This window comes from Pygocentrus nattereri, chromosome 24 (assembly GCF_015220715.1).
Source record: "Pygocentrus nattereri isolate fPygNat1 chromosome 24, fPygNat1.pri, whole genome shotgun sequence".
In the NCBI taxonomy this organism is placed as follows: domain Eukaryota; kingdom Metazoa; phylum Chordata; class Actinopteri; order Characiformes; family Serrasalmidae; genus Pygocentrus; species Pygocentrus nattereri.
In genome coordinates this window covers 30,659,882-30,684,980 of record NC_051234.1, presented here as the reverse complement: position 1 = coordinate 30,684,980, position 25,099 = coordinate 30,659,882, and the positions used below count along the sequence as shown (strand labels likewise).

At 43.2% G+C, this 25,099-nt stretch overlaps 1 protein-coding gene across 1 annotated transcript in view; it reads right to left on the bottom strand.

Annotated features, from left to right (window-relative positions):
- The window catches only part of tmem108 (transmembrane protein 108), a 112,614-nt gene extending 88,299 nt beyond the window's left edge, over window positions 1-24,315 (bottom strand). Inside the window, exons 1-2 of the mRNA XM_017709242.2 lie at window positions 23,920-24,315; window positions 21,663-21,740 (exon numbers count right to left, since the gene is read on the bottom strand). The gene's annotated coding sequence lies outside the window, so the exon portion shown is untranslated. The remainder of the gene's footprint in view (window positions 1-21,662; window positions 21,741-23,919) is intronic.
- Between the last annotated feature and the right edge of the window lie 784 nt (window positions 24,316-25,099).

The window sequence follows — 25,099 nt, the reverse complement described above, 5'->3', positions numbered from 1 at the left end:
CAGTCAGATAACATACGTGGCCATTTAGCTGTAAACGTCTGATTATCAGCAGTGAGGATCGGTAACACCAGTGACTCCTATGGAGAGACAGAAACGTGAACATTTCTGTAAAGTGACCCATATGTTGAGTTACGCCACCGGTTGCACGTAATGAACTGAACATGTGAGCTGGCTGAATTCAAAGAACCCAACTCAGCACTGACACCGACACACTTTAGCGCTGAATTATATACAACATATATATTAACTCCTAAAAACGAGCACGTCGCCTTACAGCCCCTGCAGTGTTTATAGACGCTCCTCTGCAGGGTCTATTCTGGCTCCAGAATGGCTGCAATGCTGCAACAATCACTCCAGCCAATTTACAGTCCCTCACAAACTAAAGAGAAACGCCAAGTCATCCGTTTCCTCTTTGGTCCAAGAGGAGAGCTGAGGTGGAGCTTTCCAAAATATGCTGGAGGGGAGGACACACTTAGACCGAAGGTGTCCGAATTGTCAGACGCATTGCAAGGCAGTCTCAGAGAGGCCCTTGAAGGAGCGGAGCCTTCATCTCCCTAAATTCATTATTAATACGGTCCCAAAGATGCAAAGTGCTGCAAGCGAAACATCTAGAACATGAAGCTGGAGGCAGGCTGGAACTGCTGGGTCTGCACTCACTGTTCTTCCTTTCTAGGTCGCTGCTAAACTGCGAAGGCTACCTGCAATTTGCACATGGATCTCTGACTAAGGGGTACGGTGTCACGCCGCTGGTGAAGCGGATCATCTCCGCTCATTGATTGTTTGCAGGCTGGCCGGCCGCAGAGGAAAGTGATATTGATTTTCCCCAAGCGAATCGGTACTGAGATTTACATGTGCAGCAAGACACCATTCACAACTCCATATTGAGCTGTTCCTGAGGATCAGACAGACCAGCTCAATGACACGAGACCACCACAACACCAAAACACCAGGGCTGCCAGTCCAGGTTTACTAGCCAGCTCATCAGCTGTAGCGTTGCTGATCCACTAAGATTCTGCATTATTAGTGTTTTTGTGTGTCTTAATAGACGTATTTACTTATTTGTTTACTTCTAATTATGCGCTGATATACACCGATCTGGCAGAACATTATGACCTTGTCCCTTGTCTCCTCGTTTCTACGCTCACTGTCCACTTTATCAGCTCCACTTACTGTATAGCGCACTCTGTAGTTCTACAGTTACAGACTGTAGTCCATCTGTTTCTCTGATACTCTGTTACCCTGTTCTTCAGTGGTCAGGACCCCCATGGACCCTCACAGGTACTACTTGGGTGGTGGGTCATTCTCAGCACTGCAGTAACACTGACGTGGTGTTGGTGTGTTAGTGTGTGTTGTGCTGGTACGAGTGGATCAGGCACAGCAGTGAACCGTATCAAAATGTGTGTTTTTTTGTTTTAAAAACAATTAATCGTTCAGCCCTTTTTAAGAGCCCCCAATGTTCCCCAAAAACCAGCACTCACTCAAAATGTTCTACTGTATCCATGGTGATGCAATTGGCACAAGCTGATCGACTCCACACCTCTTTATTTCACTCTCACACACACACACACACTGTTGTTTTGCCGACTCTGTTTTTTTGGCTTCTTTATTCATTATAGTCAGCAGCTCTGCAGGCTGTATGGAAATTAATTTGCCAGCCTGACGCCTCCCTCCACCTTATTCAATGTTAATGTCATCTCAGATTACCAGACACTTCTACTCTATCCCCATGAGAAATGGAAGCTGCTCAGACAGAGAGACACAACCGACTGAGAAAGAGAGACAGAGCCAGACAGGAAGAGAAGTCGAAAAAAAAAAAGAGAGAAGGAAAAGGAAAGGAAAGAGCGACAGCGCACGTTTAACCCAGCCGCACGGTCCACTCTCTAATTAAAGAAACATCTGACAAAGCCTTTAGATTCGCCTCTTATTACATTAACATTCTGCGAAGGCGTGTGCTGAGAGACAGACAGGTCTCTGTGAGGAGCTAATTTAGTGATTAACAGGCATCAGATATCCAGAACATCTCGACAGAGGAATCGTTTACAATAAATTAAATACACACATTGTCACAAAGACAAACTCCTGTCATCTCTCTCCATTAGATTAGACCCTGTTTGAATTCTCGAGTTAAATCATCTGGTCGTTCGAGTTAAATCATCTGGTGGTTGGTTAGTGTAGTGGGTAACCCCTCTGCCTTCTACACTGTAGACTGGGGTTCAATCCCCCGCCTGGGCAAACACCCTACACTATACCAATAAGAGTCCTTGGGCAAGACTCCCAACACCGCCTTGGCCTCCCTATGTAAAATGATCAAATTGTAAGTCGCTCTGGATTAGAGCGTCAGATGCTGTAAATGTAAATGGTCGAAAAACAAGTCCAATCAATCACAATCTCCTCATGAGGGCTCGACCGATATTAAAATTCTGTTATTAATTGTGATTTTTAGGAGCCGAGAAATCTGACAATCGACGATATCGGCTAATATAATTTTGTGTGGTCAAAAATGAGACCGTTTTTTGTAAACTGTGCTGCACTGACTGATATGAGGATAAACGTGGGCGTAAAGGCAAGCATTTTGTCTGGACATATAACATTTATCAGAATGTATTCATGACTTTCAATAACATTATTTTCATCGTGTAAATGCAGAGCTGAAACGATTTCCACTGAGTGAATGCAGTTCAATTTTCATCACTGAGATCCAGTGAGATCTACAGTGCCTGCATGTCCCAGCCAGCGACTGTGAATATCATATATATAATATATACAGTCAGTGGTTCAGCTAATCCGTGAATGTAGCCTCTCCTGTTCGCACAGCTTGAGGATTCATGTCACTCTGGAGGCTCTTGAGAGGACGTTTTTCACTGTTGCTGTTGTTAGTTTGCTGCTTGTTGATTTATCCATAGATCGCCTAAGTGTGCTGTCCAGTGTACTCTGTCCAGTGTACTCTGCCAATGATGCCACTGAAGAGCTGATCCTATAAACATACAGCTGGGCTTCGGCCTGCACTACTATAGATGCTTTGAAGGATTATTTTTCAAAAATTAGCAGGGCTAATCATTTATTATGTTAATGTCAGTGGTGGACAGTAACTAAGTAAATGTAATGTAAGTTGCTGTACTTAAGTAGTTTTTTCGTGTATCTGTACTTTACTTAAGTATTTACATTTTGGGCGACTTTTTCCTTTCACTCCACTACATTTCAAGTCAAATATCTGACTTTTTACTCCACTACATTTGAGAAATCTGTTGTTCCTTTTGTTTTTTGTGTGTATAAAAATGTAATGTCAAAACAAAAGAAGCACAAAGATCTATGATCATTTTAATAGACGTCAGCGTCACTAATTAATGACGTTCTATTAAAAGACTGGTTTACCAAGAGAGACGCTGAAGGACTTTCACCTGAAATGAGTTCATGAAGCCAGTCTGGTTATAAAAATGATAACAGGACATCAGAGCCAGAATTACTCTTTTAGTACTTTTACTTTATACTTAAGTACATTTGAAGGGAAATACTTTAGTACTTTTACTCAAGTGGAGGTCTAAAGGGAGGAACTTCTACTTTTACTGGAGGAATATTTTACCTTCATCATGGTAAAATACCAAGTAAATGATTTGTGTACTTCATCCACCTCTGGTTAATGTATTCATTTTTAAATAAAAAAATTAAAAAAAAAAAAAGCTGTCCCATATTTTCTTGTCACTACTAAATCACAGACTTTTAATCCATAGGCAGAGCCTTATTTTAGCAACACCCCTGCATTTTAAAGCAGTAGTTTTTGCCATAGATCATCACAGCCACACAGCAGTTAAATAAATACAGTAAGAAATGAATAAACTGGCCCTGAACGCGGCGTTTAATATGTTTTAATGTTCAGTTCCTTCCTCCTAATTATAGCTCCTTAACGAGCAGCTTGTTGCTACGTCAGAGTAACGAGCTCCGCCCACTCGCCGCTCAGCCGGCAGTTCGTTCTCCAGCTCCTTACACTAAATTCCCAAACTGTCGTCACCACTGAGCAACGTTTTTGTTTTTTATTGGGTCAGTTTTATGGCTCAGTCTGAAGATCCGACTCTGAAGATCAGATGACATGTTTGGCGAATGGTGTTGGGTTAATTTCTGGCTGATTCCAGGTTGTTCAGCTGTTCTTCTGTCACAGCTGCCGACTGAAAAGCTGCTCAGTGGTGATGCCGGTTTGGAATTTAGCGTCGTCTCGTCTTCAGAGTCGGACCAAATCGGCTGTCAGTCAGATGTGGTCTTAACAGTGTCCGTTTTCTGTTTGTGGCAAAGTAAGAAGTAAAAACGTTCAAATGGCTTGAGCGTCTCCTACAGCTGCTTAGCAACGGCATCTCAGTGGAGTGATACAGTGTGAAAAAAATGTGGCAAAATACCAGCACAGCTAGAACGCCTCTCAACCAGTCAGCTTGCGTGACCGGAACTAACTGTTGTATAATTCACATTAAATGTACTTTTGCTCTAAAAACATACTGATCGCTGCTTTGAAGTGAAGTGATAAAGAGAAATGGCGGTGCTTGGATATTGTTCTCCTTCAGTGTTGAGAAAAACGGAAACCGCGGGCAGCCAAAAATCAGATTATACTCTTTACCAGACCTCCGTCATCAGTTTAGACATGCACAATGTGACTCACTGCTGAAAAACCAGCGCAAACATGCTTCACATTTCAGTGGAATCGATCTGTTTAGATGCTACTGCTGGCTGTTAAGACTTCAAGGGAAAGGGCAGATGTGTGTCAGGTGCATTGAGGAAAACAATCATATCTGATATATATCTGTCTGAGTGAAGACTAATTTGTCTTGTAGCTCCTCTGAAAAGGTTTGCCTTGGGCAATCCCCTCTGGCCTTGAGGAGCACATGGGGAACGCCATTAGCAGTCTTTCTAAACAATCAATCAGAAGATCAGCAGCCATGAAATGAGCTGAGAGGAGCAGAGAGAGAGAGAGAGAGAGAGAGAGAGAGAGAGAGAGAGAGAGAGAGAGAAAGAAAGAGAGTGTGAGGGAAACTAACGGTCCGGTTGTTGATTCAGGACTCGTTCACGACTACCTCGCAATAGAGGAATCCAGTGGCTAGCTAACGTTTGCTTTATTCAGGTTATTCAATAACCTAAGTAAAAAGCACTCCTCCTGGAAAAAGAGAAAAAGGATCTAGAGAGCAGCACCATGAACTAAGGCACTTGGATCCACATGACGTGTCCTGGATATCTGAGCCGAGAAGCCTGACTGGTCAACCTGACACTAAATCAGGCTATTTCACCTCCAGTGTAGCTGGAACTAAACAAGGCTGGTAGGTTACTAGGTTATGGAATAGGAATGGCAAGAAACAAGCCTGATGCATTCGAGGAGCAATTTCTGATCTGAATGGACAAACTGACCATTATTAGTCTTGAAGACTAAAGTTCATTTTTCGTTCATCAAGGTACAAACAGTGTAAAGGTTCCTTCAAAGGTTCTACAGTGGTTCTAAGGTCTGATTGTGGAGCTTAAATCAGTTTCTCCAGGTGAAAAGTTGGTATTTGTTCCTTTTCATAACCGAAAGTTTTAAAACAGAGCAGTAGAGTAAAAGCCTGAGGCGAGGCGATGCGGGGTGTGTGGAGTCAGTACAGCTTAGATCAGATCATTTCAGTGGATTATGGTTCAGTTATGTTCCCTGACTAAAGGCACTGAGATGGAGCCTTGAGGGTCCCACCCCAGTGCCAAGAGGTGCACTGACCCAGTGTGAGTGTATAATGATGGAAAACACCTCATTTTTATATGTAAAACACATGGATGTTGCTTTAGAACTTATTTACTTGCACACGTTTAGCAATCTGAAGTCCAATCAGCAGCGCACAATGTAAGCAAGCAAGTCGCTTAAGTCTGCGTCATTTAAAGAGAAAACAACAATAATGAACCCACACCAGCAGGAGCTCAGGAATGCATGTGTTTGCAGTACAAACCAAGGGGTGAAATAGCTTTTAAAAATGTTTAAATCAATCAATCAGTAGTAACTGAGTAACTGTTATAATCATCATCATCACCATCACCATAAAACATTACGTTGTGCTAATCATCAATTCTTTATCAGTTTTGGATAGATGGAGTTTTGGGAGTATGGACAAATCTGTAGTATTTAATATTTAATATTGGCCGATTTTATCAATCAACCGATGTATCAGTCGGTCCCTAACACATACAAGACCTAGCAGTCGCAACTGAACGATGTTGCTATCAAACAACCAATTACACACCGCCACTCCACTGGAGGTGGGTTTGGTCTGGCTGTATTCTGGATGGGTAAAACCCCTCTACAACAGGAACAGGGGTCCTTCCACAGATCCCTTCCAGCTCAGCAGGTGACACTGATGTCTCTCTGATTAAGAGAACATTCAGTTTAGCAGCTATAGCACATATGGTACCAAGAATTAAACTCTCTGTGGGGTCCAACACGGCCGAATTATCTTAAGACCTGGGATTAATCCAATAACTTGTTTCTTTTACAGACACAGGGTTTGTAAGTAATGTAATGGTGGAGAGGGTCAAGCTGGTTCCCTTCCATTTCCAGGCCAACTTAATAAGCTTAATTTGGCTGACCAAGCAATACACTGAGCTCTAAAGGAGCAAGTCAGAATATGTTTGAGGAGTTTAAAGAGCTCCAGTTTCAAAGTGGCGTTCCTCTCAACTCAGGTGGAAATGGGCAGCACTATATAGACATAATAGTTGTCTTGCAATTGTAGTTTTATGCAAAAGTTTGAATTTATACATTTAGTTGATTTTCTAAGTGAAAATTGTATTTTGTCGTATAGTGGTGTAAACCACGCCACTGGACTCTGGAGCAGTGGAAACTTTCTGTGGAGTGATGAATCAGCTTCTCTATCGGTCAGTCTGATGGACGAGTCTGGGTTTGGCGGTTGCCAGGAGAACATTACCTGCCTGACTGCACTGTGCCTGCTGTAAAGTTTGGTGGAGGAGGGATAATGATATGGGTTTTTTTAGGGGTTGGCCTAGAACCCTTAGTTCCAGTGAAGGGAACCTTAATGCTTCACCACTAAGACATTTTGGACAACTGTACACTTCCAACTTTCTGTGAACAGTTTGGGGAAGAACCTTTTCTGTTCCAGCAGGACGGAGCCCCAGCGCACAAAGCAGCTACATAAAGGCCTGACTGGGTGATTTTGGTGTGGAACAAAAAACCACAAAGAACACTGAGGGACATAATTTTCTGATTAATAAGCTTGTATTTCTAGATAAAGGTCCACTCTGTAGCTGGTCCAGCTCTGAATGTGTACCAAGCCTTTACCAAGTACTTTGACCACAATCCCATATGACATCAGGCTCCTTTATTTTTACAGCACTCGATTATAATGACATTTCTGAAGGGAATCTTGCTGTATGAGACTGAATAGAGGACATCATTATATAACACCGTTAGTGCGTGAGGTGAAGGCCTAACATTACCCGACTGCAATTCATAAATCCTCTTCTACATACAAGCAGGGACACTGAGGCTCTCTCGTTTTCAATAGGACTGGCTGAGAAATAAGGAAACGCTTTATTTGTATAGCCTGCTGTTTGGGCAGCCCATTGAATTTGCATTCAACTAACTATCTTATAAATTCACCTTACACAGTTATGACATTAAAGAGGCATTAAGACCAGGAAAGGCTGCAATATTGTGGCCAAAGGCTTTGCAAACGGAAGGCAGCCCCTCCTCGTGTTAAATCAGGGGCGTTGAGGAGTTAAAGTTATACTTTCATATGGATTCATAAAGAAACACAGTCTCCCCGTTTCATCAGCACCAGCCTGGTATTAGTATGAGAAACGACTGAAACGGTGAGCAGGAAACTGTGTTTATTTAGAATAAAGAGCCAGACGGACTCTGGAAACCGTCTGCCTGTGTTGTTGAAGGAGAATCTCAGGCAGGGTCGTCTACGCGGCTATCGGGGGCTTCATCTTCCCCCATTCAAAGAGGGCATGACATTTCACAGAGAGTGAGAATGATGACCAAAATGATTAATCCACAAGCACACAGCAGTGTGTGGAACTCTTGTGCGCCACAGCAACTGAGACCCCAACACATTTTGGCAGCCCACCTACAGTTAGCCCACTTCATTCTCAAAGTATTACGACTTTTTTTCTCAAAGTGTATTATTTTTATTAACAGCGGCTCTAAAACGGTTGCATTCTCTAGTTTGTTGCACTCTGTAGTTCCCCCATGGACCCTCACAGAGCAGGTACTATTTGGGTGGTGAGTCATTCTCAGCACTACAGTGACACTGACACTGGTGGTGTGTTAGTGTGTGCTGTGCTGGTACGAGTGGATCAGACACAGCAGTGCTGCTGGAGTTTTTAAACACTGTGTCCACTCACTGTCCACTCGATTAGACATTCCACCTTGTAGATGTAAAGCAAATCATTTTAAACCTTTCCAATTTGTGCCTCTCAGTTTAACACGTACAGGCATCAAACAAGACAGAAACAAATAAATGACTGGGTTTAATAATGAATATATTGCAGGACCCTCCCCCCCCCCTGAAATTCTCCATCGATCTGAGGAACGATTGCACTATTTAAGCAAGTAAAAGAGGCTTTGAGTGTTCATGGTTCTATACAGAATGAATGTCTTTACTGAAGACCCGTATTTTTAAGAGTGTAAGCTCTATTTAACACATGCAGATCTTGTGATTTAAAAATTGCACTTAATTTGCGATTTTAATATATAACAAAACATTTTTTACATGACACATCAACAGAATAACTGCTAAATCACTGGGTTATGCATATAATCTACAATGACAGCCTTAAAACAGACTACAGATCTAGAATCCATCATCTAATTTATGTAACATGAAGGTGCTGCCTTTGAAAATTGCAATATGAAAGGCCAAATCAAGACGCTGTAGATTCTGAAGCTTCTGCAGGGATCATTTGGGTTGAAAACTCAATGAGCAATTGCAGATGACCTGGAAAACACAGCCAAACAGCAGCGAAGAGAGATGCAACAAATAATGGCTCCCTCGTAGCCAAACAGCCAGAACGAAAGTTCACAGTAATCAACAGCAGTAATAAAGCAACATCTATGAAGTGCCACACTTCCTTTCACAGGTATTGCCATGGAAACAGAATCATCCAGCTTATGACATCCATTTGCTGGGTTCTGAAGTCCGTCCACGCCGACGAGGCCGTTTCTGTGGTGATTTCTCAAGTTGATCTCTTTGGTGGCTCATTAGCGCTCAACACAACCTCTTGACCATAAAGTCGGGGTCTAATCCTCGAGCTTGGGACAAGCTTGCCTGCTTTGGACCTAATAAAGGTTTAATCAGAGCCAGACACCTGCCAGCATTGTTCTTCTATATCACATGACCCCCTCCAAACCCCTCCCCCGGTGTGGGTCACTGTGTTTGAAGGTGGTGGAAGGGGGTCGATGAGGAACTGCCCCTCATTCTCTACTCTACTTCGGTCCCCATCCCAATCTGGGTAATCCTATTAGTCTTATTTATCTGGCCCACTCTGCTCAAAACTGCTGATGGGCCACACAGACCCCCATTGCTCAGACCAAATGGGCAATTTTGTCCCTGAAATCAAAGTTTCTTCAGAAAGGAAAACAGATTCTCTGTGAAAACGGAATGAAACGTGTCGTGATGAGTACCAGCCAATCAGCTTTTCAGAAACTGTTTTCAAGCTAAAAGGCACAAGGTGAAATTACAGTGTGACGAGGCTGGGCAACAGATCATTAGGCTGGCCTTACATGGTGAAACCTTCATGCAACTAGCTACTACTACTACTACCAGTATTGCTACTACTACTACTACCAGTACTGCTACTACTACTACTACCAGTACTGCTACTACTACTACTACTACTACGACCAGTACTGCTACTACTACTACTACTATTACTACCAGTACTGCTACTACTACTACTACTATTACTACCAGTACTGCTACTACTACTACTACTATTACTACCAGTACTGCTACTACTACTACTACTATTACTACCAGTACTGCTACTACTACTACTACTACTACTACTACTATTATTACTACCAGTACTGCTACTACTGCTACCAGTACTGCTACTACTACTACTATTATTACTACCAGTACTGCTACTACTACTACTATTACTACCAGTACTGCTACTACTGCTACCAGTACTGCTACTACTACTACTACTGCTACCAGTACTGTTACTACTACTACTACTATTACTACCAGTACTGCTACTACTACTACTATTACTACCAGTACTGCTACTACTATTACTACCAGTACTGCTACTACTGCTACCAGTACAGCTACTACTACTACTACTACTACTACTATTACTACCAGTACTGCTACTACTACTACTACTACTACTACTACTACTATTACTACCAGTACTACTACTACTACTACTACTACTACTACTACTACTACTACTACTACTACTACTACTATTACTACCAGTACTGCTACTACTGCTACCAGTACTGCTACTACTACTACTACTATTACTACCAGTACTGCTACTACTACTACTACTACTACTACTACTACCAGTACTGCTACTACTGCTACCAGTACTGCTACTACTACTACTACTGCTACCAGTACTGTTACTACTACTACTATTACTACCCGTACTGCTACTACTGCTACCAGTACTGTTACTACTACTACTACTACTACTACTACTACTATTACTACCAGTACTGCTACTACTGCTACCAGTACTACTACTACTACTACTACTACTACTACTACTACTGCTACTACTGCTACTACTGCTACCAGTACTGTTACTACTACTACTACCAGTACTGTTATTACTACTACTACTGCTACCAGTACTGTTACTACTACTATTACTACCAGTACTACTACCAGTACTGCTACTACTGCTACCAGTACTGCTACTACTACTACTACTACCAGTACTGCTACTACTGCTACCAGTACTGTTACTACTACTACTACTACTACTACTATTACTACCAGTACTGCTACTACTGCTACCAGTACTGCTACTACTACTACTACTGCTACCAGTACTAGCAGTACTAGTATTAGCAGCTTGTATTTGTGATACATCATATTTTCACTATACAACACCCTCAGCAATGTATTATTTTCATATTTGCAGCATTTTTATCATATTTACATGATTTTATCATATTTACAAGATAAGTAGCAAGGCAGATCACAATAACAGAAGCTTGAATAAATGCTGGCACAAACATACAAAATCCAAAACTACCAACGTCGCATTGAGTCAATCAGGAGGTTTTATTTTCTTCTCCATAGATTGATTGAAATTATAACATTTAATATGATCATGTGATGCGTTACCAGCTGCAACTTTCATGACCAAGTATCAAGTAAGTTTCAGGAGCAGGACTATGGTAAACTTAGCAGGTGAACACCCTCTTCTGAGACCCTCCCTCTGTTAAAAACATGCAAAAAGTCAGAAGCAAAAGAAAGATTTTAGAAGACTATATCAGCAAAATCAGCAAAATGAGTAATACATTTATCAGAATGAGAAAAAATGAGCAGCAATCTTTTGGAAAAATTAAGCTGGATTTAACTCATTATTTGTATTTGCGACATACTTTGGTCATTTTGATAATATCCATTTGTTTAATATTTTATTTGAAGCACATAATTAACTCCATACGCTTTACATTACGCAGCTCAAGTGAGGCTCATTTCATGCAGGTTTTAGGGATGCGTTGTCTTTTCATCTTTATGGCCTTTCTTGCTTTATCAAGCCAAATATCAAGCCAATTCAATGCACATGGCGGTGGTAGTATGTGCACGTTGATTGATTTAAAAACACTAAACATTTTTGGACGTCTGCTGTGTTGCGGCTATTACTCTTGTCTTGGATAAGCAATTACATGATTATTACATGGACACGAATAATGTTTCACATTTACATTCGATTTACATTTTTTTCTTTACAAAAATTAAGTGTAGGCACAACTTTTTCTCAAACATCTGCACTTCTGTTTCTACTATAACACAAATGCAGTATTGATTTTATAGTTTAGATTCAGCACTTTCATCAGAACTCCTCTGCTTGCTTTAATTAGCTATGGGTAAGAAATAATTTGCAATAAATTATGACTCAGTTTTGTTATCATTGGTGATGACTTTGCCTTCTAAGGGTTACGTGGTTTTCAGAGACATGTCACCTGTTTTCGAGGTGTTGGAGAGAAAGGGTATAGGCCCGCTAGCTGTGTGACGATGGAGCAGACTCATTCTGCAAAGGCGGTTGCGTAAGCCTTCGCTCCTGCACTGCATGTGAAGTGTGTAGCAAAGCTGTGCTTTTAGTAGCTTAAATTAGGTATCAGACAGAACCGAGCTTTAAGATCAAGCGCGGGGAACAGCTCAGCCTTATGACTGAAGCGTACAAAGGGTACCAGAGCTTTTCAGACCAGGCCCTTCAGGGGGGATTTAGCCAAGTATGCTAAGCTGACAAGTCTCACCATCAAAATATCTCAGGCTGGTTAGTAAAAAGGCATTTCTCAAGAGACTGAATCGACATCTTGTCTCGCAGAGCTGCCCTAGCTTGAGTTCATGGCTGCTGTGTTCTATTTAAAAGTAGCCGATTTCATGCATAACACTCTGACCACCTCCTCGTTTCTGTGCTCATTGTCCACTTTATCAGCTCCACTTACTGTATAGCTGCACTCTGTAGTTCTACAGTTACAGACTGTAGTCCATCTGTTTCTCTGATACTCTGTTACCCTGTTCTTCAGTGGTCAGGACCCCCATGGACCCTCACAGAGCAGGTACTATTTGGGTGGTGGGTCATTCTCAGCACTGCAGTAACACTGACGTGGTGGTGGTGTGTTAGTGTGTGTTGGGCTGGTCTGAGTGCATCAGACACAGCAGTGCTGCTGGGCTGCACTCTGTGACCACTGATGAAGGACTAGAGGATGACCAACACAAACTGTGCAGCAGCAGATGAGCTGTCGTCTCTGACTTTACATCTACAAGGTGGACCGACAAGGTAGGAGTGTCTAATAGAGTGGACAGTGAGTGGACACAGTGTTTAAACACTCCAGCAGCACTACTGTCTGATCCACTCGCACCAGCGCAACACACACTAACACACCACCACCACCACCATCAGTCTTACTGCAGTGCTGGGAATGATCCACCACCCAAACAGTACCTGCTCTGTGAGGGTCCATGGGGGTCCTGACCACTGAAGGACAGGGTAACAGAGTATCAGAGAAACAGATGGACTACAGTCTGTAACTGTAGAACTACAGAGTGCAGCTATACAGTAAGTGGAGCTGATAAAATGGACAGTGAGCGTAGAAACGAGGAGGTGGTCAGAATGTTACACCCTACAAGGTGTCTATCTGCGGTTCTTCGTGCTTGTGTTATTAAGTGAAGAGCCACTGTTTGGTGGAAGATGAATAAGTGTTAAATTAGGCTTTAGGCCTTTGATCACCAGCAGGCAAAATCAGCGCGTCAAAGCCTTTATCACAGCCCCCGGTTAAAGGATCTATACTATTGGCGGAAATTTTGTGTGCAAAAATCCTCAAAAATCCACTGCAAACATTAATTAAGAGTCATTAGCCGACGAGTGTCGGCGTATTTCATGTTTCTAAACTGCATTCGAAAAGCTCAAGGCCATATTCATCAGCCTATTAAGCATTTTGTTGTGTTTATTGCTGCAAATGACTCTGTAATACAGATCAAATGAGAAGGATTACTCAAACATGTGCACAGGTAAATGTAGTATGTACTACAGACTCTACAAGCCATTATTTTTCAACCTAATTTCAATCTGCCATGTCCATAGCTCAATCCAACTCCATCAGACAGATGCTGGGGTGTGAAGCACCTGCCCACTGACTTCCAATGATACATGAGTTTCGATTCAAAGTTTTTTTTCTATTCTTTTCTAAGTATGCATAAGCAAAACTGCTGTTCACGGTAACAGTCCTCCCAGTCCTCCGTGTGACTTTGTTTACCTTTGGTCTTGTCCATGTGCTTCCTTGTTTTGATTCTTCCCTGTTCTGCCCCCTTGTTTATAGACTCCGCCCTTGATTGTTTTCACCTGTGTCTTGTTAACCTTCGTTGTTCTAGTATTTAAGCCCTGTGTTTTCCCCTGTTAGTTGCTGGCCTCTGCTTTGTGTTTAGTGTTCCTTCTCATAATGTCTGTCCCTCGATCTCTCCGTGTTGGCTCTTTGACCCTGGACTGTTTAGAGCCTGATTATGGATTTGCCCCTAATAAATCTCGTTTCTCTCAGCGTATGCCCCTGCCTCATCATCGCTCCCCCGCGTTACAGAGCCTGTATGTCACACATACATCTTTATTTTACTTATTTCAAGAGTAACTATTAAGCGAATAAATGGCCGTTTTAACAGGCCACGTTTAGCTCACAGTGAAGTTAAGGCAACAGAAACAGAGCACAATTATTACTTTATCCGTCTGCTTTCATGCATCATAGCGCCCACCCATTCCAAACAGACAGTTATCTGAAACGAGGGGGGCGCTATAACTCTGACAAATCAAAAGCTGTGAAGAAGCGCAATTTGCTGATTTGGGAAAACCAAAAATGCTTCGGAGGTCATTTCTCGACTGGCCTGGTAAGAACTGGCATGTGTGTGCATGTATGCGTAAGACCCATTAAGACAGGGAAGCGGAGACCGGAGTGGCGGGGCTATGGGTAAGGAATTCCAAGAATTCCCCCTGTACACACTTTCCGCTTCATCAGTCTGCTCCTCTCCCTCTCCCTGCCTCCCCCCTGCCCCCCCCCCCCCCCCCCTTATCTCCCTCTATCCATCCATCTTTCGCGCTCTAATCGCTGTAATGGGTGGCTGCACCCACTCGGTTCTTCTGCGCTCTTTGTGGCCCTACAGGACAACGGGGCAAAGACACACACTGACCTGCTGTCACCACCACTGTGTCCTTCAGTACACCAGCTAGACCAGATCAGTATGCCATTCTGGGAGAACCAGGGCAAAGCAAAAGCAACACTTTGGTTTTCCAGCGTGTGAAAGTGCTGTGGACTGAATGGGATTTCATACGTAAATGTGATGATGGTTGTGACATCATAACCATGATGAATTCAAACTGCACTGTTTTCTGTAGCTCCGTTTCCATTCACTTTAACTGCTCCATAAGCTCAGTCTAACTGCACTACTGCTTATATTTGCACTACTTATACCCACAGACCTTAATCTGTATTTGCCTTATGTCACTTTAGTGTTCATTTCAGGACCTTCTTATATTTATATTATTATTCTACTTTTCTAGAATTGATGTTTATTTTTACGATTAATGTTTAGCGTTTTTTTGGTGTCCATTTAAATTGACACTTTTCCTGTTTACCATCTATGTTACTGTTACACCACGGCGTCTGAGAGTAATGCAGTTTCAGTTCACTGTATGTCTTGTACATCCTGTAGTATTGACAATAAAGCTGCCTTGACTTGACTTGACGGTCTAGGACACATGTCAGGCTCCGGTCCTCGCAGGCCAAAACACTGCAGACTTCAGCACACTGCCTCATTAAACACAACTGATTCAGCTCATTAGCAAGGCTGTTACGACCTGGATTCAGAGCGTTAAAGCTAATTTCCGCAGCACTTTGGCTCAGAAGGTCCCCAGTTTGCCGTGCTTGGTCTAAGGAATGAATGGTACATTTTGAAACTGGCATTGTTTACACCCTATATCAAACTCTTATGTCAAAAAAGTGATATAAATGAGATTTTACATATCAAGCCCGTTACAGACAGACACCACATCAGAGCAAAGGCTGTGAAAATGTCCTGGAATATTAAATGCTGCCCCCATACCCTCTCTAGTTCTCCCTTCCTTTCTATCCTGCCCTTATTTTTCCTTTCATAAATGCAGCCGTTCGGCTCAACTGACCAGAGGCTTGGCTCTGTCCTTTGGGAGTGCGCCCTGGCTGATAGGATCATCAGAGCAGGAAAGGAAACGGTGAAAGTGCATTTCCCTGAAGACTGCCAGGATCCAGTCTTCCAGGAACCAGGATATAATCTGTGCAACACCGAACACTACAGCTAGCCACTGTCGTCTGCCTCATGACTTAGGACAGGAGTCGACAACACCTGGCTCTGTTACCGCCCTGTCGTGGCTCCACAGCTGAATCAGATCAGTAGGTAATAATAAAATAATCCTCCTCTACAGTAAAATAAAGCTCTGCTGATCCTTCAACACAGTTTAACAGTAAATGGTCTTAAACGCTGGAGTTAATGTAGAACTGCTGATTCACCCTTTAACCCTGAAGATCAGCGCAGACGGCTGGTCACCATAGCAACACAGACAACAGTCTCGCCCAGCTAGTAGCTACGAAACGGCAGAGAGAGAGATTTAAGACGGACATTGATAATCTGGAGACAATTGGACTTTTTTACATTTATAATCACTCCAGCTGGTTTCCTGATACGTTTAAACTGCAACGAGAAACTGTCAAGTGCAAAGTCGCAATCAGCTTGTAAGTCTTGTTTGAATTTTCCGTTCCACCTTAAATGGTGCAACAGTTACATTCTGGCACCTCAGACACCATTTAAGTGGAATGGGAAAAATCAAACAAGAAGCTGGCGAATTGTGACTTCAGCCGAACGTTTTACATTTTAAGACATTTTACAAGAAACTGTTCCACTTTTAAGGAAAAGTTTCTCCAAAATGTTAACTTTACAGGAGAAGGAAAAACACACTTCACTTTCAATGTAAGTCAATGGAACCAGACTTTTGCCCAAGTCATTTCGGGACATTTCTTTAGGTTCATTCATTACGACATTTACACACAATGTAAAGGGCAGCAGGCATTTTTAAATTATTTCAAAAAGTGAAAAACGACAAAATTGGAGATAAAATGTTTTGTTCCGACAACAGTGACATACTGAGACATATGTGCAGCCAAGATGGACTAAAAATGGACTTAAATGTTGTGGATTGATCTTTGTTGAAAGGACGAAATGGCTCTTCTTAATGTTTGCGTTGCGACCCCTGAACTAGGAGAAGGGACAACCGGGAAGCAGCTACTGCTCTGTAGAAATACACGACCCTTCGCTCTCTTATTTAAACGCATCCTATTGTTTCTTCCTGCCTGCTGGTGCACTCCAGTCCAGGAAGGCCACAGAGTATTTACGCACAGGCCACATTCCACACCATGCTGTACCGCTCTCTGGGGCACGGGTGGCGAGCCTGGAAATGTGCTGACGACAAGCCCACTTACCTGAGTGCAGCCGTAACATTTAAAGTGTGAGTGTAATGTGCATAACTTTCTGCTTATGCTGAATGTAATTGATGAGCCAAGATATGTTTGCTGTCTGGTGTCCTTTAGTTTTCCACTGCAGCTACAAGACTAATTTAGCTAACAAGTGGAATTGAGACCGTTCTTGGCCAAACTAATGGTCTCAGGTTATGGAGGAACTGCAACTACTTTCTCTAAACCAGTTCAGTACCAGTTCAGTTTTTCTGTGAGAGAACAGCTAAAACGTACATTTTCAGCCAGAAGCAGCTACCGTGCTGTGTTCAGTGCGCTCCTGTGCAACGTGGCAGTCTTACAGCACAGTAAGGCCCAATCCCATTTGACCCCTCGCCCTACCACTCAGCCCTAGCCCTCTGTTTTGCTCGTTCACTTCTCGGGGTGGGGTGTCCCGATTCTTGTTGGGATAGAGGGGTGGGGTGAAGTGTTGGGGCTACTTGACCCTCCAAAAGGAGGTTTTTCAGAGACTCCAATCAGAGAGATATGAGAAACGACTCAACAGGCGACCAAAGAAACCCACAAATGTGAGAATTTGAGATAATCATTGTTTGAGATAATCATTGTTTTATCTTAGTTTAACGTTGTTTCAGTGCATCATGGTCATTTTCTTCATAACAAGCACAAAAAATCGCTAAAAGCATGCCAGTGTCTCGGCAGCTAGCTTGCTAAATTTCCCGTTCCACCTTAAATTGTCCGTCAGTTTTGACGCCTGAAGTGCCAGAATGCAACTGCTGGCCCATTTAAGCTGGGATGGGAAAATTCGAACAAGAAACTGGAGAATATTTGACTTCATATCACTGAAATTTGGGCTTGTACTTTAATAATTCCTTACAATGAACAGAGGAAACAAACTGTTAAACACAATTTCTATGCCAGTTAATCATCAGCTAAAATGTCCCGATGATGTCAGGTGAGAGGAAAACTGTATATTTCAAAGCTCTCTAAACTATCAACATTCAGAATGAAACTGACAGAAAACCAGAGAGGCAGAGGAGGAGGGAGATGGGTGGAAAAGAAGAGGGACGTGCATACAAGCTTGGCTTATTGTTTCCACTCTTCTGGCCATTCCCAGATAAGCCAGTGGGTAAAGCTTCCCAGATAGGAAGCCAAGGACATTCCCAGATGTTTGTTGTTTGGACGGCAGGCCTTTTCCCCTGCAGCTCTGTGATAAGGTAGTCGAAAGCACAGCTGCAGGTCCCTATGATACTCTGTCCTTAGTTGACATATGAGTGATGCTGAGCTGGGGCAGAGGCCACAGAACGAGACAGCCGATCTGTTTTGCTGCCTCTATGGTCTGACACGGCCATAATCACTCCCATCAGGGAGGAAACGTGGTGCCTGTGTCACTCAAACATTTATGAGGTGTGCGTTTCAGGTCACCAAAAGAAGCACCTCGACCTCAGGTGTCAACTTTTAGAACAGCACCTGTAACCGATATTCAAATCTCACAGCTTTCTTTGAACGGGATGATAAACAAACAAGGTCAGAATGGATTTCCCAAAATTTCCACAGCCATTCTTTAAAATAGGGCTTGGAATGTAGTTATGTTATAACTGAAGTTTGACGGGAGGAACGTGCCTGAAACCCCTCCTTCTTCCAATCTATAAATTCACAACCTCACCTTCTGTTCCTGTGGCAAAGGTTCGCAATCCCCACCACCCCATCTCCTCCCTGTTGCTCAGTCCTACATCAGTCCCTCCCCAGCTATGAGGGGGTCCGGACTTCTAGCTACAGGCAGAACTCCAGCGCAAGTTCTCAGAGTTCTCAGAGTCTTCCCTCATACTACCACCACCATGTTGAAGGCATGGTCCGAACTCACAAACTATTATTATTCTCAGTGGATGTCGCAGAATCTTCTCCAACTAGATCATGAAAAAATCTAAATACGTATTTTTGGTACAGAAACTCGACAGAAAAATTATTTTGTGAGAAACTCAGTTCTTTAGCTTTATATACCAAACCTGAATTAGGAATCCTGGGTGTGATCTTAGACTCTGAGCTCTGGTTTATCTGCATGTAAACACGGTCACTAAAGCAGCTTTTTCATCTAAAGGTCGGCCTTTTCTCTCTCAGAGCGATGCAGAGAAACTTGTTCGTGCGTTTCGTACAAGCGGAGTTGATCACTGTAATGGTCTTCTTACTGGACTTACTGAGAAAACTATACATCCCAACTCGATATATCAGCATCCTAACAAAAACAACACAGAGAGATCAGATCAGTCCCACTTTAAAAGAGCTGCACTGGCTGCCTGGATCGCTCAGGACAGATTTTAAAGCTCTACTACTAGTTATAAATGGTCTAAATGACCTTAAAGCACTGCTTACATTACAGAGTGTCTGTGTGTTTATGATCTTAGATCTTCAGATTCTGACCTTCTGAACACCTTCTGTAAAATACAGAGAACAGAGAGACTTGTTCAGTTATTCTGCTTCTAAACTGTGGAGCTCGGTTCCTCTTTTATTAGACAGCCACGCTCAGTTTATCTTTTAATTTGATCTGTGTCGCTTTCTTACATGATTCTAAAATTATACTTAATAATACTTAATAATAATAATTTCTTGAATTACTGTTTAACTTTATCACTTGTACACCACCAGCATGAAACTGGATATATAAACAAAAATTATTATTATTATTATTATTATTATATTAGTAATCAAAATTAGGGATGTGTCAATCATGTTTTTTAATGGCCATTTCAAATTTCTTCACAGCCTTTACATTATTTTCTATTACCTAAGCCTTTACATTACATTTCTATTCACAAAGTTGACACTTTAATAGGGAAAAAACTGGCATTTTACATTCTTAAAAGACAAATTAGTTGCCTATTTAAATAACATGTGAAATAAAGTGCTGCCTCCATTATAAGAGGCAACTTGGTATTCAGCACTAAGGCTCACGCATAATACAGCATGACATTATTTACATCAATCATAAAACACGGACTGGTCAAAGTAAAAAGAACAAATTGCCTGACTGTCTTTTATATGTTTGGAGCAAAAATCCGCCAGTCAATTCCGACCGCGCACCCCTAATCCTACACTCCAAAATACGTGAATGTTTTGATAATGATTTGAGTAATTTAATTTTAAAAAAAGCCAAACAAAAAAACTACCAAAAAAAACAAACAATAACGAACCATGCGATGCATTTTAAAATTTTCCAAATATTTGACTGAAAAAGATAAATAAATACATTTTTAAAGCACAAAAAAAATAAAAATAAAACCATGAGGCAAAATCTATTTAAAATTTAAATATATGTGCTTCACTCTGAGCAGGAGAATATAAAATGTGCATTATAATCATGCAAACGGTCAGCTAATCATTGCTGAAGGTACAATTTATTTTTATTTATATATTTTTAAAGCGGGTAATCAAGTTTAATTGAATAGTCATGAAAACCATAGTCTTCAACAAAAGCATTCTGTCCATACACAACAAATCTGTGTCCGAATGCCAGCGTGTAGCTAATTGTCCAGATATTTGTGTCAGAAAGCCAATGTCTAATGTGGTCACACGTTTTGCATCACGCTCATTTGTCCATGTGAAAAGGTCCTGCTGTCCTTTGCCCCCAACGCAAGTGCCCTCTTCCAGCCCTTAACCAGATACAAACATGCTCTCCAACTCAGTCCTGACTAAGTTGTCAGCAACATGTGTCAATGCATTGCCACTTGACCCCAACCCCCCCAACTGCCAACTCCCTTTCCCAAATTCCTATTGGATAAAGCAGCAGGGAATTGTCCGCTCAGAACAAAGCGAACGTTGGGGGTGCCCTGTTAAGGACTTTGACCAGCATTCCTATCACAATAGTCCCTGGTGAATGTAGACTTCTAATGACCCGCCATTTCTAAACATTTACCATTAAGCTGGACCACAAGAATGGACATGCTCTGCTCACAAATGGGGTTAAGAGACTTTCCCCATTGTTTACAACTGAATTTCAATGGACAGGAGGGCACGCTGATCAGTTTCCAAGCTACAACCAGCCCAAACAGACATCTTGAGCTCTCTTAAATGGAAAAATCATGACCAAAACGGTTCCAGCAATTTTGGTGCTTGGACCCCTAAAATAAAAAGAATACATAGAAAAAATGAAAAGATGTGAATCTTTTCCTGTAGGATGCCAAACTCGTTTCTGTTCAACATGACTATCCTGAACCAAGTCCACCCAGCCTGGCACACTCAGCAGCCTTCAAGTGCCACTACAGAGCAGTGCAGTGCCTCAAGTGGAAAGTTCCAGTCGAGTCGATTTAACGCTCTCATTGTGCACAAAGTCAGCAATTTCTTGACACACAAAGTCTTCTGAGCTCCAATGAAGCATGTCAGGAACCCAACCGCAGTGAGGACGCTCTGCCTGTTCCCCCTCAGCCCACACAGCTGAAGATCTCAATAAAAATATGCAAGGAACTGCTCAGTGCCTTACCTTATCCTGACAGGAGAGAATGGATCAGGGACGCAGGGAACGAGGCAGGACGTCTGGCAGCATCGTATCCTTTAGATCCTGAGATACAACATAGAGCGTAAAAGTTGGAACAGTCTGAAGAGCCTATCTCACTCCTCCTCCTCACTCAAACTGTGGAGTCAAGTGCATGTACAGAGAGAGAGAGGGGGGGGGGGTGGAGTGAGAGGGAGGGGAAAGAGCGACAGATGAAAAAGAGACGGAGAGAAAGAATAAGGAAGCAAAGTGCATTCCAAAAAAGCATAGGGAAGAGAGAGAGAGAGAGAAAACGAATGAATGAATGAATGAATGAATGAATGAATGAATGGATGAATGAAGAAGGAATGAATGACAAAAGGAATAAAGATGTAAACAAGGGAAAGAGAAGAGAGGAAAAGAAAGAAAGAAAGGGGGATGGCAAAAGAAAGGGAGAGAGAAGTAAAAGAGAAGGAGAGAAAGAAAATAAATGACAAAAAAGAAAGAAGCAAAAGAGGGAATAAGAAGGGAGGGAGAGTGAGAGAGAGACAGGACTGACAAGAAAGAAAGAAGCAAAAGGAAAAAGAAAAGGTAGGAAAAGAGACAGAGAGACACAGAGAGAGAGAGAGAAGTGGGGAGAGAGAGAGAGAGAGAGAGAGAAGGGGGAGAGATAGAGAGAGAGAGAGAAGGGGGAGAGAGAGAAGTGGGGAGAGATAGAGAGAGAGAGAGAGAGAGAGAGAGAGAGAAGGGGGGAGAGATAGCTAGAGAGAGATAGAGAGGGAGAGAGAGAGAAGGGTGGAGAGATAGAGAGAGAGAAGGGGGAGAGATAGATAGAGAGAAGGGGGAGAGATAGATAGAGAGAGAGAAGGGGGGAGAGATAGAGAGAGAGAGAAGGGGGAGAGATAGAGAGAGAGGGGAGAGATAGATAGAGAGAGAGAGAGAGAGAGAGAGAGAGAGAGAGAGAGAGAGAGAGAGAGAGAAGGGGGAGAGATAGAGAGAGAAGGGGGGAGAGATAGAGAGAGAAGGAGGGGAGAGATATAGAGAGAGACAGAGGGAGAGAGAGAAGGGGGAGATATAGAGAGAGAGATAGAGAGAGAGAAAAAGATAGAGAGAGAGAGAAGGGGGAGAGAGAGAGAGAGAGGAGAGAGAGACAGAGACAGAGAAGGGAGAGAGAGAGATAGAGATTGAAGGGGGGAGAGATAGAGAGAGAGACAGAGGGAGAGAGAGAGAAGGGGGAGATATAGAGAGAGAGAAAAAGATAGAGAGAGAGAAGGGGGAGGGAGAGAGAGAGAGAGATAGAGAGAGAAGGGGGAGAGAGAAGAGAGAGACAGAGACAGAGAGAGAGAAGGGAGAGAGAGAGAGAGAAGGGGGGAGAGAGAGAGAGAGAGAGAGAGAAGGGGGAGAGAGGGAGAGAGAGAGACAGAGAGAGAGAAGGGAGAGAGAGAGGGTGAGAGAGAGAGAGAGAAGGGGGGAGAGAGAGAGAAAGAGAGAGAGAGAGAGAGAGAGAGAGAGAGAAGGGGGAGAGAGAGAGAGAGAGAGAGAGAGAGAGAGAGAGAGAGAGAGAGAGAGAGAGAAAGAGAGAGAGAGAGAGAGAGAGAGAAGGGAGAGAGAGAGGGTGAGAGAGAGAGAGAGAAGGGGGGAGAGAGAGAGAGAGAGAGAGAGAGAGAGAGAGAGAGAGAGAGAGAGAGAGAGAGAGAGAGAGAAGACAGAGAGAGAGACAGAGAGAAAAGAGAGAGAAGACAGAGAGAGAGAGAGAGGAAGGGGGAGAGAGAGAGGCAGAGGGAGAGAGAAGACAGAGAGACAGAGAGAGAGAGAGAGAGAGAGAGAGAGAGAGAGAAAAGAGAGAGAGAGAGAGAGAGAGAGAGAGAGAGAGAGAGAGAGAGAGAGAGAGAGAGAGAGAGAGAGAGAGAGAGAGAGAGGGAGAGAAAGAGAGCGTTTTCGAGCGTGTTTAAATGGTGTTTAATGTCATGTAACCGGCTCTCCGGCCCTAAAGCGCAGCTGGTTTATGATGTTACTGTATGAAATATATGAAGTATAAGCGCTCCCGCTGTCAGATGGTGGAGATGAAGCCGGGCGGCGTTAGTGCGTTACTGGGTCCTCCGGGAAGCTTTTGCTTCAGCACAAACACCAACAGCTCGTTTCTCTCTGCTTAAAGCCCCGCGGGACTCACGGAGAGACTGTGCGCCTGTCCGTCACCAGACCGTCCGGTTAACTCGAGAGCCAAATTCAGCAAGAAAACAAAAACACACAAGATCCTGCTGCTTACCTCTGCGACTCGGGGCTCCTCCGGTGGGCTCAGCTCGCCTCTCCGGGGCGGAACGGAGCGTGTGTGTGTGTGTGTGTGTGTGTGTGTCACCGTACAGACGCCGCGCACATGTTGCCCCTCGCGGTGTGACAGAGCGACTTTGCCCGGCTCTAGTGTCTCGACCCCGGCCACGGCTAGCACGTCCCCCCCGGGGGAGCCACCGGACTATCCGGAAAGCTCCGCCCCCTCGACCCCCTCACACATCTGATTACAGCCCCCAACACTGAAGCAGACAGGAGGCGAAGCGCAAGCAGCCGCCGATCCCGCTCACTGATCCCGAGGAGAACATGCTGAACACCAGCACTGAGCTGCGTGTCGCTGAGAGCTGGCGTTCTGTGGACGAGCAGAGAATTTTAATGAGCACATATTGCTGCACCAGCAGGCCATGGCTTCTTCTGCTGGGCCTTGACTCAGATTAGAGGCTTGGTTTACAGGAACTGCAGCGGATTAACATTAATTGCCCTGTTAGGAAAACTAACCTGGAGGTCAGTGGAAGCAGCGCTGGGCAACCACCACACCGAGGCTGAGTTAAAGGAGAATTCCACCCATTTTTTATATATGTATTTTCAAAATCGGCATAATTCAGTGTTTGAGATGTAAACAAAGTCATTCTGCAGAGCCCTGCTGGTGATATCCCATATTAATCAAAATAATGCAATACTGAGTCGTGGAAACAAGATCCAAATGCGTGGCAACAACTTAGCAAGGCAGGGGAGTGAGATAATTATGTTTCGTGGCCATCACTTAGTAAGACACATGAGCAAGATAACTAAGTTGTGGTCACCACTTAAAATCGCATGGAAACAAGATCCTAATGCATGGCAATGACTTAGTAAGGCATGGGAACGATATTGTGCCTTACTAAGCCATGGCCATGCATCAGGATCTCGTTCTCACGCCTTGCTAAGCCGTGGCCACTCATCAGGATCTCGTTCTCACGCCTTACTAAGTCGTGGGCACGCATTATTTTTATTTACACAGTATGTCACAAGCGGGGCTCCGTATCATTCAGAGTGGTTTGGTGTGAAATGGCTGATTGTAGAGACTCAGATCTAAGATTTAACACTAAGATTTAGTGGCATCTAGTGGTGAGGCTGCAAATTGCAACCAACTGAATCCACTTTCCTCCCTCACCCCTCCC